The 11,012-nt window shown below is 35.4% G+C and overlaps 1 protein-coding gene across 1 annotated transcript in view; it reads left to right on the forward strand.

Moving 5' to 3' along the window:
* Positions 1 to 11,012, forward strand: part of LOC107596084 (CLIP-associating protein 1-like) — a 77,824-nt gene that overhangs the window by 6,810 nt on the left and 60,002 nt on the right. The gene's annotated exons all lie outside the window — the stretch shown is intronic.

Genomic DNA, 11,012 nt, shown 5'->3' on the forward strand with positions numbered 1-11,012 from the left:
AGGCTTTTGAGGTCAACTGGAACATTTACAGCCCTTCATGTTGACATGTTTCAAGATCAAACACAATGAGAGACTTCACTTTGTGTCCACATCTTTAGATGATGATTAAATATTCATTCACCCAGAAATTAAAATTCAGTCATCATTTACTCATCATCATGTTGTTTCAAAACTGTATGACTTTTAGTGGTCGACTGATACTGGTTTTTTGACAGCCGATGCCGATATCTTGGAAAGCCAATATAATTGTATTTATTTTCATTAATATTTAAGAAATTTGAAAGCATTTGAAAATGGATTAAAAAATAATTTTGTAAAATACACATACTTATACTATAGATGACAAAGTATTTTCCACAAATAAATATTTTTTATAATTTTATAATTAAAAAGGAAGTAAACTGTAACCAACAGAGCACTCCGTATTCTGGGAAGTTTGTGTGCATTGGGAATCATATTTTTTCAAATAAAGCCAAGGTAACACTTACAACACACATCATACATACAGCACAGAGTGAAAATGACATGAATATGACAGTGGTTAAGTGCAGCGTAATTTGAAATCACGAATTTATGTTTAAAGCATTCAATTTGCACGGACTGAAAGTCAAGCAGAGAACATGCGATCATGCAGGTCACATGCACACTTCACAAGATCTCACAACTGGATTCGACTAAGTTTGCAAGGTTTGTGAAATTAAATTTTCATTAGCCATTCAAAGATTTGTTTAAATGATGTAAATGAGTATGTGCTGAATGCTGACGGCAAACGAAAAAGTATTATAATGTTTGCCTTTCTATTACTAATAATATAAAAGCAATCGTTATAATTATTTTTGTATACATTTTAATTCCTTTGTTTAACAGTTCTATCAGATTACTAGACCGACTTCTATCCGTATTAGACAGAACTGAACGATGACAGTGAACAAGGAGAATGTGAGCACTATGTGCTCAGGCACTGAGCCTGAGGCACTCAGCGCCATCAAAATAAAAGTCCTCAAACGCATCGGCCAAACAGAAAAACTTATCGGCCAATGCCGATATTTGAAAAATGGCAAATATCGGCCGATATATCGGCCTTGGCGATACATCGGTCGACCACTAATGACTTTCTTTTGTTGAACACAAAATCATAGTTTAGTTAAATGTCCATGTGGTTGTTTTCCATGTAGTTACAGCAAAAGAAAAGGTTTTCAGAGTTCCTCATGGAAGTAAGGAAGTCCTTTTTGGTTGTAGTGAAGATTGGATAATTCACTTTTTTGGTGAACTAGGCCTTTAAAGATGTAGATGACAGGCTAATTGTTGATATTCATTTTTTTCTGGTCTTTTGCTCTAAAGATTCAGGCCAATATTGAATTACATGATTGACCTTAATGTTATTATTATTTTTATACATGATTATTTATGCAATAGGCATCTTATATTGAATGCTTTCTACAGTAGACATTTAAGAAGGCTGTGTAGGGTGAAATAAGATGGCTTATACTTAATTACTGGTTCCATGTCCTAGAATATCAAACTATAACACTGGCAATTAATGGAGATAAAATGTTTAACGGGACCCAAGTTATGTAAATGAGTATGTGCTGAAGGCTGACGGCAAACGAGAAAGTATTATAATGTTTGCCTTTCTATTACTAATAATATATAATTAGTAATAGAATCGTTATAATTATTTTTGTATACATTTTAATTCCTTTGTTTAACAGTTCTATCAGATTACTAGACTGACTTCTATCCGTATTAGACAGAACTGAACGATGACAGTGAACAAGGAGCATGTGAGCACTATGTGCTCAGGCACTGAGCCTGAGGCACTCAGCGCCATCAAAATAAAAGTCCTCAAACGCATCGGCCAAACAGAAAAACTTATCGGCCAATGCCGATATTTGAAAAATGGCAAATATCGGCCGATATATCGGTCGACCACTAATGACTTTCTTTTGTTGAACACAAAATCATAGTTTAGTTAAATGTCCATGTGGTTGTTTTCCATGTAGTTACAGCAAAAGAAAAGGTTTTCAGAGTTCCTCATGGAAGTAAGGAAGTCCTTTTGGGTTGTAGTGAAGATTGGATAATTCACTTTTTTGGTGAACTAGGCCTTTAAAGATGTATATGACAGGCTAATTGTTGATATTCATTTTTTTTCTGGTCTTTTGCTCTAAAGATTCAGGCCAATATTGAATTACATGATTGACCTTAATGTTATTATTATTTTTATACATGATTATTTATGCAATAGGCATCTTATATTGAATGCTTTCTACAGTAGACATTTAAGAAGGCTGTGTAGGGTGAAATAAGATGGCTTATACTCAATTACTGGTCCCATGTCCTAGAATATCAAACTATAACACTGGCAATTAATGGAGATAAAATGTTTAACGGGACCCAAGCCAAAAATCCTCTTAAGAAACAACCACAAGAGATTTGTATCAGATATTTCTCCTTGACCTTATAGCATTGCAGTGCTGAGTCAGAGCCATCGTCAGTTTTTTTTTTGTTCTGCATAGGTTTTGTTGATTGATATTATTTTGACAGTGTTCAGAGCCTGATTATCTTTGATGTCACTTCCTCGAGCAGCTTGTAAACATAGAGTAGCAATTACGTCAAGCAGTTAGCAACATGAAGCTCAGCTCAGCTCTGCTGTGTTTTGTTTTCATTTTAATGCTGCAACTTCATGAATGTAGTGTGAATTCTCTTTGTGAGAAGCCCAGTGCTGAGGGTCACAATTCAGCTGTGGCTCAAGGTTTTGAAGTCACATGATTTGAACATTAGATTTAACATCATCGCATTTTTCATGAACGACCTCATTCGAACCCATCTGATGGATGATTCTTTCATAAACTCTCATGTTTTAGCCAGTTGCTGTGTGATACCATGAATGGATAATATTTCATTACAGCCATTAGGACTTGGTGATATCTGAAATGTTATCTCCGTTTATCATCCTTTTGATGTAATTATTCAATATTTATCTATTGATGTAATTTAATATTTTTGTATTTTTTCTTAATTATTTTTCCCCACTCAGAGAAACCTTAATTTTAACCAAACATACACTATAACAAAGTAGATTAAAAAATATTCAAAGTACATTCAAATTGCAAATGTAAAGAATAAAAAAAATTATACCCCAGTTTAATAATAAAGGCATGTTTTCCACTAAATTAATCCAAGTTAACAGTTTTGTTTTTGAGTGGTGATGCAAATTAATTGCTGAATCAGTTTTGAATTGATTCATTGTAGCTGTTTGAACTGATTAATAATGAATAAAGTGTAACAAATATAATTTTACTAGTCAGGTTTAAATCAGAGATGCTAATTAAACATTTTTCTTATTCTTGCAAGTCATGAGACAAGGAAGGATTGTACATCTAGAGTTATAGTAACTTAATGGCCAAATTAAAAGCGCATGAAAATCATTACAATATTCACATTTCTTCATTTAATGTTGTCAGCAAAATCATTGTGAATTTGTGTTTGTTTGATATATATTGCCCAACCCTAATAGTTTTAATGCTAGGAGGATTATTTCTGGAAAGTGTTTTTTAACATCAGGTTTTGTTGAATGTCAGTAAGTGCTCACTTGCAACTGCCTGAGAACAAATGAATTCGCTCACGCCACATTTTATTTACAAGCACCAGCCTTGACAGAGACAGCAATTGATGTTGGGAGTAATGTGGAAAGTATTCGGGCAGGGTTTGGGTGAGGTTGGCCCTTCATGTGTGATGTGTCCATATCAGAAGACAGTTTGGCCTTTGAAGTAATGCTGACTCATTTACTCTACAAGCTTTGACAGCCTTGCTTGAAAGCCTTGTCTTCAACATGGTGCTGGTTAGGGGTGGAACGGTTCACGGGAAAAAATTTAACCGTACGTTAACACTATAAAATAGTTTTTGTCCTGTTGGTTGTGGTGATTTCTGATAAGTGATAGGTTAACCTGAATTAAAAGCATTTGTGGTTATCTCTATTCTAATGGTGTTGTTGTAGAGCTTAAAACTGGTTAATAAAGTCTTTTGTACTCCATCAAACAGTAAATCATGTACTGGCATGTTTGCACCACAGTGTTGTTTATATGATCATGAATGCTGTCTAGCCTTTCAATCCAAAGGACCTGTTTAGCCAGTGAAGGACAAAATGCTGTCAACACTCTTTACCATGCAGGATCTAGATGAATTTGTTTTGGCAAGTACATGTAGTAGGACTAAGCCTCTAGATGTTGCCTATAAATCAATTGTCTGTTCATCTTAACCCAAGCATCCTGCAGTTTTTAAAATTAGTGAGTCAATTATTTGAGCAGCAGAATATTCTGTCTTTAAGCTGCTTACAGACGATATGTGCAAAGTTGAACAAAAACATTTAATATTTTTCTATCTTTTTACTGTTTTACATATTCCTGAAATAAAAGACATTTGGCACTGGACACAAGCTTTTTGGCATAATAGCTATTGCCACCTTATTTCAGTTTTAAATTGGAAAAAAAACAAATCTGTGGTAGAAAAGTAGCCTAGACCCTAAAAACTTTAGGAAATTGACCAAATTTACTTCATACATATGCCATTGCCTACATTTCCCAGAAGCATTGTGAGCTTCAGTTGATCGTAGAGACATTAATGTAAATGGTTTCTATCAGCAAGGCTTATGATACTTTTGGGAAATGCAGCCCTGGTCTTATCGTGAATGATTCATCACTGTACATTATTCCAGAGGAAAACTATAGAAACCACTTTTCCCGATTAAATCAATTCCCAGCAGATTAAAAAGTCCCACCCTGCATTCTTACTCATTCAATATCCCTTTCATTCTGAAATGTCACATAATAGAATTAAAATGAGTTGTAAGTAACTTCTGTGCCTCTAGTGAAACAGGAAAAACTAATGCTTTTGAAAGTGCCATGATGTTTATGCTTTTTGGGAAGTAATCCTGCAACTGCCTTTCTTATAATAGTCTCTAATATTATACAGGAATAAGAAAAACATAGTAAACTGACAGAAAACCATTTAACTAGCTTTGCCATGTGTTGACAATATGTCCATGCTAGTTAAACATTTATTAAGCACCATTTCTTGTTTTCAGCCAGTGCAGTGGAGTATGTTGCTGTTGTCATTTGAGCAAGGCTCAAGTTTAGTAGGCTGCATAACCTCTTCTGATGTTTGTTTAGTCAGCGTGTGCTGGAATGTTGAGTTGAGAATGGTGAAGTCATCCTATGTTTTGTAGGAGGTACATGTGGACCCTGCATGTTATGTCATCATTACATCATTCAAGCTCCCATAGTCTCTGTCTCTGTGTCTCTGTGGAGAGCGCCATGATGGTGTTGACGCAGGGGGTGATGGGATGCCAGAGTACAGTGAGGGAATGATTGCATGCACAGAGCGGCTGCTGTAGTCTGTCTCTTAAGCTACTAAAGCTTTCGGAAGACAAGGCTCTGATTTAGTTGGCAACGTTCCACCTCTGTCTCTCTGCCCAGCTGTTGCCCTCCCTTCTCCTCTCTCCTCAAACTCCCAGAGCTTTTAAACTCAGCAAGGCTTATGATACTTTTGGGAAATGCAGCCCTTGGTCTTATCGTGAATGATTCATCACTGTACATTATTCCAGAGGAAAACTATAGAAACCACTTTTCCCGATTAAATCAATTCCCAGCAGATTAAAAAGTCCCACCCTGCATCCTTACATTCAATATCCCTTTCATTCTGAAATGTCACATAATAGAATTAAAATGAGTTGTAAGTAACTTCTGTGCCTCTAGTGAAACAGGAAAAACTAATGCTTTTGAAAGTGCCATGATGTTTATGCTTTTTGGGAAGTAATCCTGCAACTGGCTTTCTTATAATAGTCTCTAATATTATACAGGAATAAGAAAAACATAGTAAACTGACAGAAAACCATTTAACTAGCTTTGCCATGTGTTGACAATATGTCCATGCTAGTTAAACATTTATTAAGCATAATTTCTTGTTTTCAGCCAGTGCAGTGGAGTATGTTGCTGTTGTCATTTGAGCAAGGCTCAAGTTTAGTAGGCTGCATAACCTCTTCTGATGTTTGTTTAGTCAGCATGTGCTGGAATGTTGAGTTGAGAATGGTGAAGTCATCCTATGTTTGGTAGGAGGTACATGTGGACCCTGCATGTTATGTCGTCATGCTTCAGGTTGTGCAGGAGTGCATTCAGAAATGTTTTAATGTAGGACAAGAATTGAATGGTTAAAATATTTTTCTTTGATTATTTTCATATATAGCATTACACTGATATGTGGCCAGTCTAATGATATTTGACCATTTTGACATTATCGTCGTTGATAATGATTTAATTAGCTATTGTGTAAGATACTTGCCAGTCAGTAAGATTTTAAGGAATTAAAACTTTTGTTCAGTAAGGATGCATTAAATTGATGAAAGGAGACAGTAAAGCCTTTAACATTGTAACAAAATTATTTCCAATAAAAGTTCTCTTGAATGTTCTATTCATCAAAGAATTCTGAATAAAAAGTATCATGGTTTCCACAAAATTTCACAGCTATTTCAACATTGATAATTAAACTAAACCACATCACCACATCAGCATATTATGATTTCTGAAGGATCAGGTGACACTGAAGACTGGAGTAATGGCTGCTAAAAATTCAACTTTGCCACTACAGGAATGAATTACATTTTAAAATAGAAATCAGTCAAAATCATCAAATAGAAAACAGTTATTTAAATTTTTTTTTTAATCAAATAAATGCAGCTTTGGTGAGCAAAAAAGATTTCTTTCAAATACTTGCCGACCCCAAACATTTGAGTCGTAGTATAAGTGTGCATTTCATTTGAGCAATTTTATGTACATTTTATTTGCATTCATTAAATGGTTTGTTGACCCAAAAATGAAAATTCTATCATTTACTCACCCACGTTATTTTTAGGTGAACTATCCCTTTAAATTGCATTATATTTACCTTAAAGTCACCATCAGCACCCCTGCTCTAAATTAAAAAAATATAATAAAATAAACATGTGTCATCATAGTGAAGATCAGCAGTACATTCAGTTTAATTAAATGGTAGTACATCCAATGGATAATCATCTTCACCGTCTCTTTCATCTGTTCTCATGGGTTTCTTCCTGTTTTTTCATGCTTTTCTTGTCCTGTCAGTTTATATTATTCAAGCTCCCATAGTCTCTGTCTCTGTGTCTCCTCACTTTACTCCATCACTCCATACTCTCTTTTTGAACACCACAGCACTGCCGACTCTTCAGTCCTCAGCTGGGAGTCATTTTTATAATTTTTTTCCCTCCCTCACTGCAGTGTGATAGCTAGCACGTGCGGCCCACTTGCCTGTCACTGAACAGTGTGTGTGATGTTCATGGAGCCAGGCTGGCGGCAGGAGAGCGCCATGATGGTGTTGACGCAGGGGGTGATGCCAGAGTACAGTGAGGGAATGATTGCATGCACAGAGCGGCTGCTGTAGTCTGTCTCTTAAGCTACTAAAGCTTTCGGAAGACAAGGCTCTGATTTAGTTGGCAACGTTCCACCTCTGTCTCTCTGCCCAGCTGTTGCCCTCCCTTCTCCTCTCTCCTCAAACTCCCAGAGCTTTTAAACTCTCAAATATTTATTGCTAAAATAATCGGATAGTTTAGTACACCTCTGCCTGGCCTTTTATCTGCGTTTTAGTCAAGGTCCAAAATTAACTTTATTCCATAATTGCCAGTATTGAATTGATTAAACTGGATCAATTCTTATCAGTTAATCCAATTTCCTGACCATGAATATTTCTTGGCATCCATGAAACTGTATTTTGCATTGTTTTTATTGAGGCTCTGATTTAGTTGGCAACGTTCCACCTCTGTCTCTCTGCCCAGCTGTTGCCCTCCCTTCTCCTCTCTCCTCAAACTCCCAGAGCTTTTAAACTTTCAAATATTTATTGCTAAAATAATCGGATAGTTTAGTACACCTCTGCCTGGCCTTTTATCTGCGTTTAGTCAAGGTCCAAAATTAACTTTATTCCATAATTGCCAGTATTGAATTGATTAAACTGGATCAATTCTTATCAGTTAATCCAATTTCCTGACCATGAATATTTCTTGGCATCCATGAAACTGTATTTTGCATTGTTTTTATTAAAGATTTCAGTCAAAGGCCTTCTTCAGATATTAACCTGTTGATTTAAACACAGGACTTTTTCCTGTTTGTTCCAGTTGCATATACTTAAACAAATGTATGTTTTATTTTAATGTGTTTTATTTTTAATTTGCTGCATACTTCACAACTGAACAACATCCCACAAAGGTGCTCTGAATTCGGCCATTTCTCTTTTTAGTGCCACTGCATTAGATGTGTTGTTCCACTGCTTGAGCATGAACAGAGCAGCCTGTGCTTTTGTCTACGGATGTATTGCTTAACTAAATTGAGGGGGAAATGGCGCTATCTTTTTATGTAACCCATCTTTGTGGCCTTGTGCTTTTGTCAGTCTTACTGAATGAGTGTTTCCGTCCTCTGAATAGACCTATGTGCTTGTATGACATCATAATAGCTCATCATGTGCCAATGTTTGTTTTTGTGTAGGAAAATGAGAAAAGATATGGTTATGAGCTTGAAATCATGTTAAGACATGATCATCATTGTTCACGTTCAGTGAATAGGGTTCAAAATCATTTTCCTCCCACTGATATATAACCACCTAGTTTTAATCTGAATTAATTGTACATGCGTAATTGTATAAATCCTCACATTTTTCATGTTGACTATATAAGCACAGGGTTAGGGTGGATGTCATTTCTTCTCTTACCATAAATAATAGCTCATCATGTGCCAATGTTTGTTTTTGTGTAGGAAAATGAGAAAAGATATGGTTATGAGCTTGAAATCGTGTTAAGACATGATCATCATTGTTCACGTTCAGTGAATAGGGTTCAAAATCATTTTCCTCCCACTGATATATAACCACCTAGTTTTAATCTGAATTAATTGTGCATGCGTAATTGTATAAATCCTCACATTTTTCATGTTGACTATATAAGCACAGGGTTAGGGTGGATGTCATTTCTTCTCTTACCATATGCTTTTATGACACCATATTTGCCAGTGTATTTCAATTTTGTTATCACATTGACATTAACTTTTAAAAAGCACATTCTAACTAACCATCTAAAAATACGGCATGCTGTTCATTAGTCAGATTATTAATTGGAAAGCATCTTAATCTGACCCTGCATTTATATACAATACAAGAAAATGGCTGCATTATTCTGTTAGTTTCTTTACGTGTGCATGCATTTAATTTTAGAATCAGGGTTCTAAAGATCTCAAGCATTGATCCTGGTCTTTATATTGATCTTAGTGTTTAGTCATATGAAGTGTCATCCTATAGTCTAGAAGTCACCAGTTAGGGCCAGAGATTCACTTTTGTCAATAAAAAAATTGTGCACACGGAAAGCTCTATAAATTTCTGCAGAATTTGGATGCTTTAGCAGATTCCATCTGTGCTGTTTTATATTCTGTTTCAGCAAATTTTATGTAAATGTTCTTTTGCCTGAGATTTCAAACCTTTTGAAATCCAGTTTGTTTGTTGATTTCTTCCTAATTTTGCCTTTTCTTTGTTTCTGTATATTCTGTATCTCTACTCTGTCTTGTCTTCTTCCTGCAATTATGTTCTATTAATGCTTCCCTTTATGAAGAGGCATCTAATGAAGTCTGTTGGTGCTGAACAGCCACTCTAAACCTACTAGCAGAGCTTCAATGGTTTGCTTTCAGAATCTGAAACTTACGTTGAATCATCAAGACCTGCTTGGCAAACACAACATTAAAGCATCCATTTGTCTGTGCTGTTAGCATTTCATCCAATTGACTCGTGCTTGATCGGACCAAAGAAATTGTATTTCATAGTAGGTATCATACAAAAATTTGCAGTCTGTGCCAAGAACGCCTGCCTGTCAAATTCTGTAAATGTTTCACTGTATGCATTGATTAAAAACAATAGGCTGTTTGTGTTGAAAAGAATAGTCCACCAAAAATGACAGTTCTGTCATAGTTTACTAATGTTTTTCCAAACTTGTTTGACTGACTTTCTTCTGTGAAACATGAAAGAAGATATTTTGAAGAATGTTGGTATCCAAACAGTTTTGGTTCCCATTGACTTCCATAATTAGTTAAATTATGCTCATAATTATTAATAAACTAATTGTATTATTTATTATTAAATTCTTTTACTTGTATTTTACTTGTATTGGTACTTACTACTGACATTTTGGTACTGTGACAACACTGCTGTTGCTGTTACTGATCAAGTTTAAATGAAGTATTACATTTTTAGATCTACCTTTACTTATTTAGTTGCTTTGTTAAATTGTTGTAAAAATAGCACTTTGTCAGTACTAATTGTTTGTTGCACGTCTTGAGCTGTTAATTCAGCTGCCCTTCAACAGCACGAATGACCAAAACACTTCCACTGCCACACAGTGTCAACTACAGTCTCCTGAGTTCTGTCTTTTTTTAAATTGCTACCGGGTCACAAAAACGTTCTCGGGAAATATGTGTAGATATGACACTGTTATTTATTTATGTTAATGATTGTTCTAACTATTCTGTATTTTCTTTGTATGTGATTGATATGGAGTAGCAATTAGACAATTTCATGTTAAATAAGTAAATGAAAGATTGCTCTGATCTGTCACATATTAGGAGTTAAACGGATCGCAGTTGATCCGTAATACGTACGGATGAGACCCTACCGTTCAGCACGCACGTGATTCGCAGATTAATTTGCCAATTTACACGTACAAGCAATTTTAAACCACAAGAAGAAGAAACTAAATTCTTTACTCACGCGCTGTTCTCGCACACAATCAAAGCGCACACAAGCATAGAGATGTGTTTCAGACAGCGCGGAAATACCGAGTTGCGTATACATACTAGTGCTGGGCGGTATGACCAAAAATTTATATAATGGTATTTTTCAAAATTATTTTTTTCATGCATGACCGGGTGTTAACCATATTTTCTACTGATTGAGAGAGGAAATATTGCAGTATA

This window comes from Sinocyclocheilus grahami, unplaced genomic scaffold (assembly GCF_001515645.1).
Source record: "Sinocyclocheilus grahami isolate Dianchi unplaced genomic scaffold, SAMN03320097.WGS_v1.1 scaffold214.1, whole genome shotgun sequence".
In the NCBI taxonomy this organism is placed as follows: domain Eukaryota; kingdom Metazoa; phylum Chordata; class Actinopteri; order Cypriniformes; family Cyprinidae; genus Sinocyclocheilus; species Sinocyclocheilus grahami.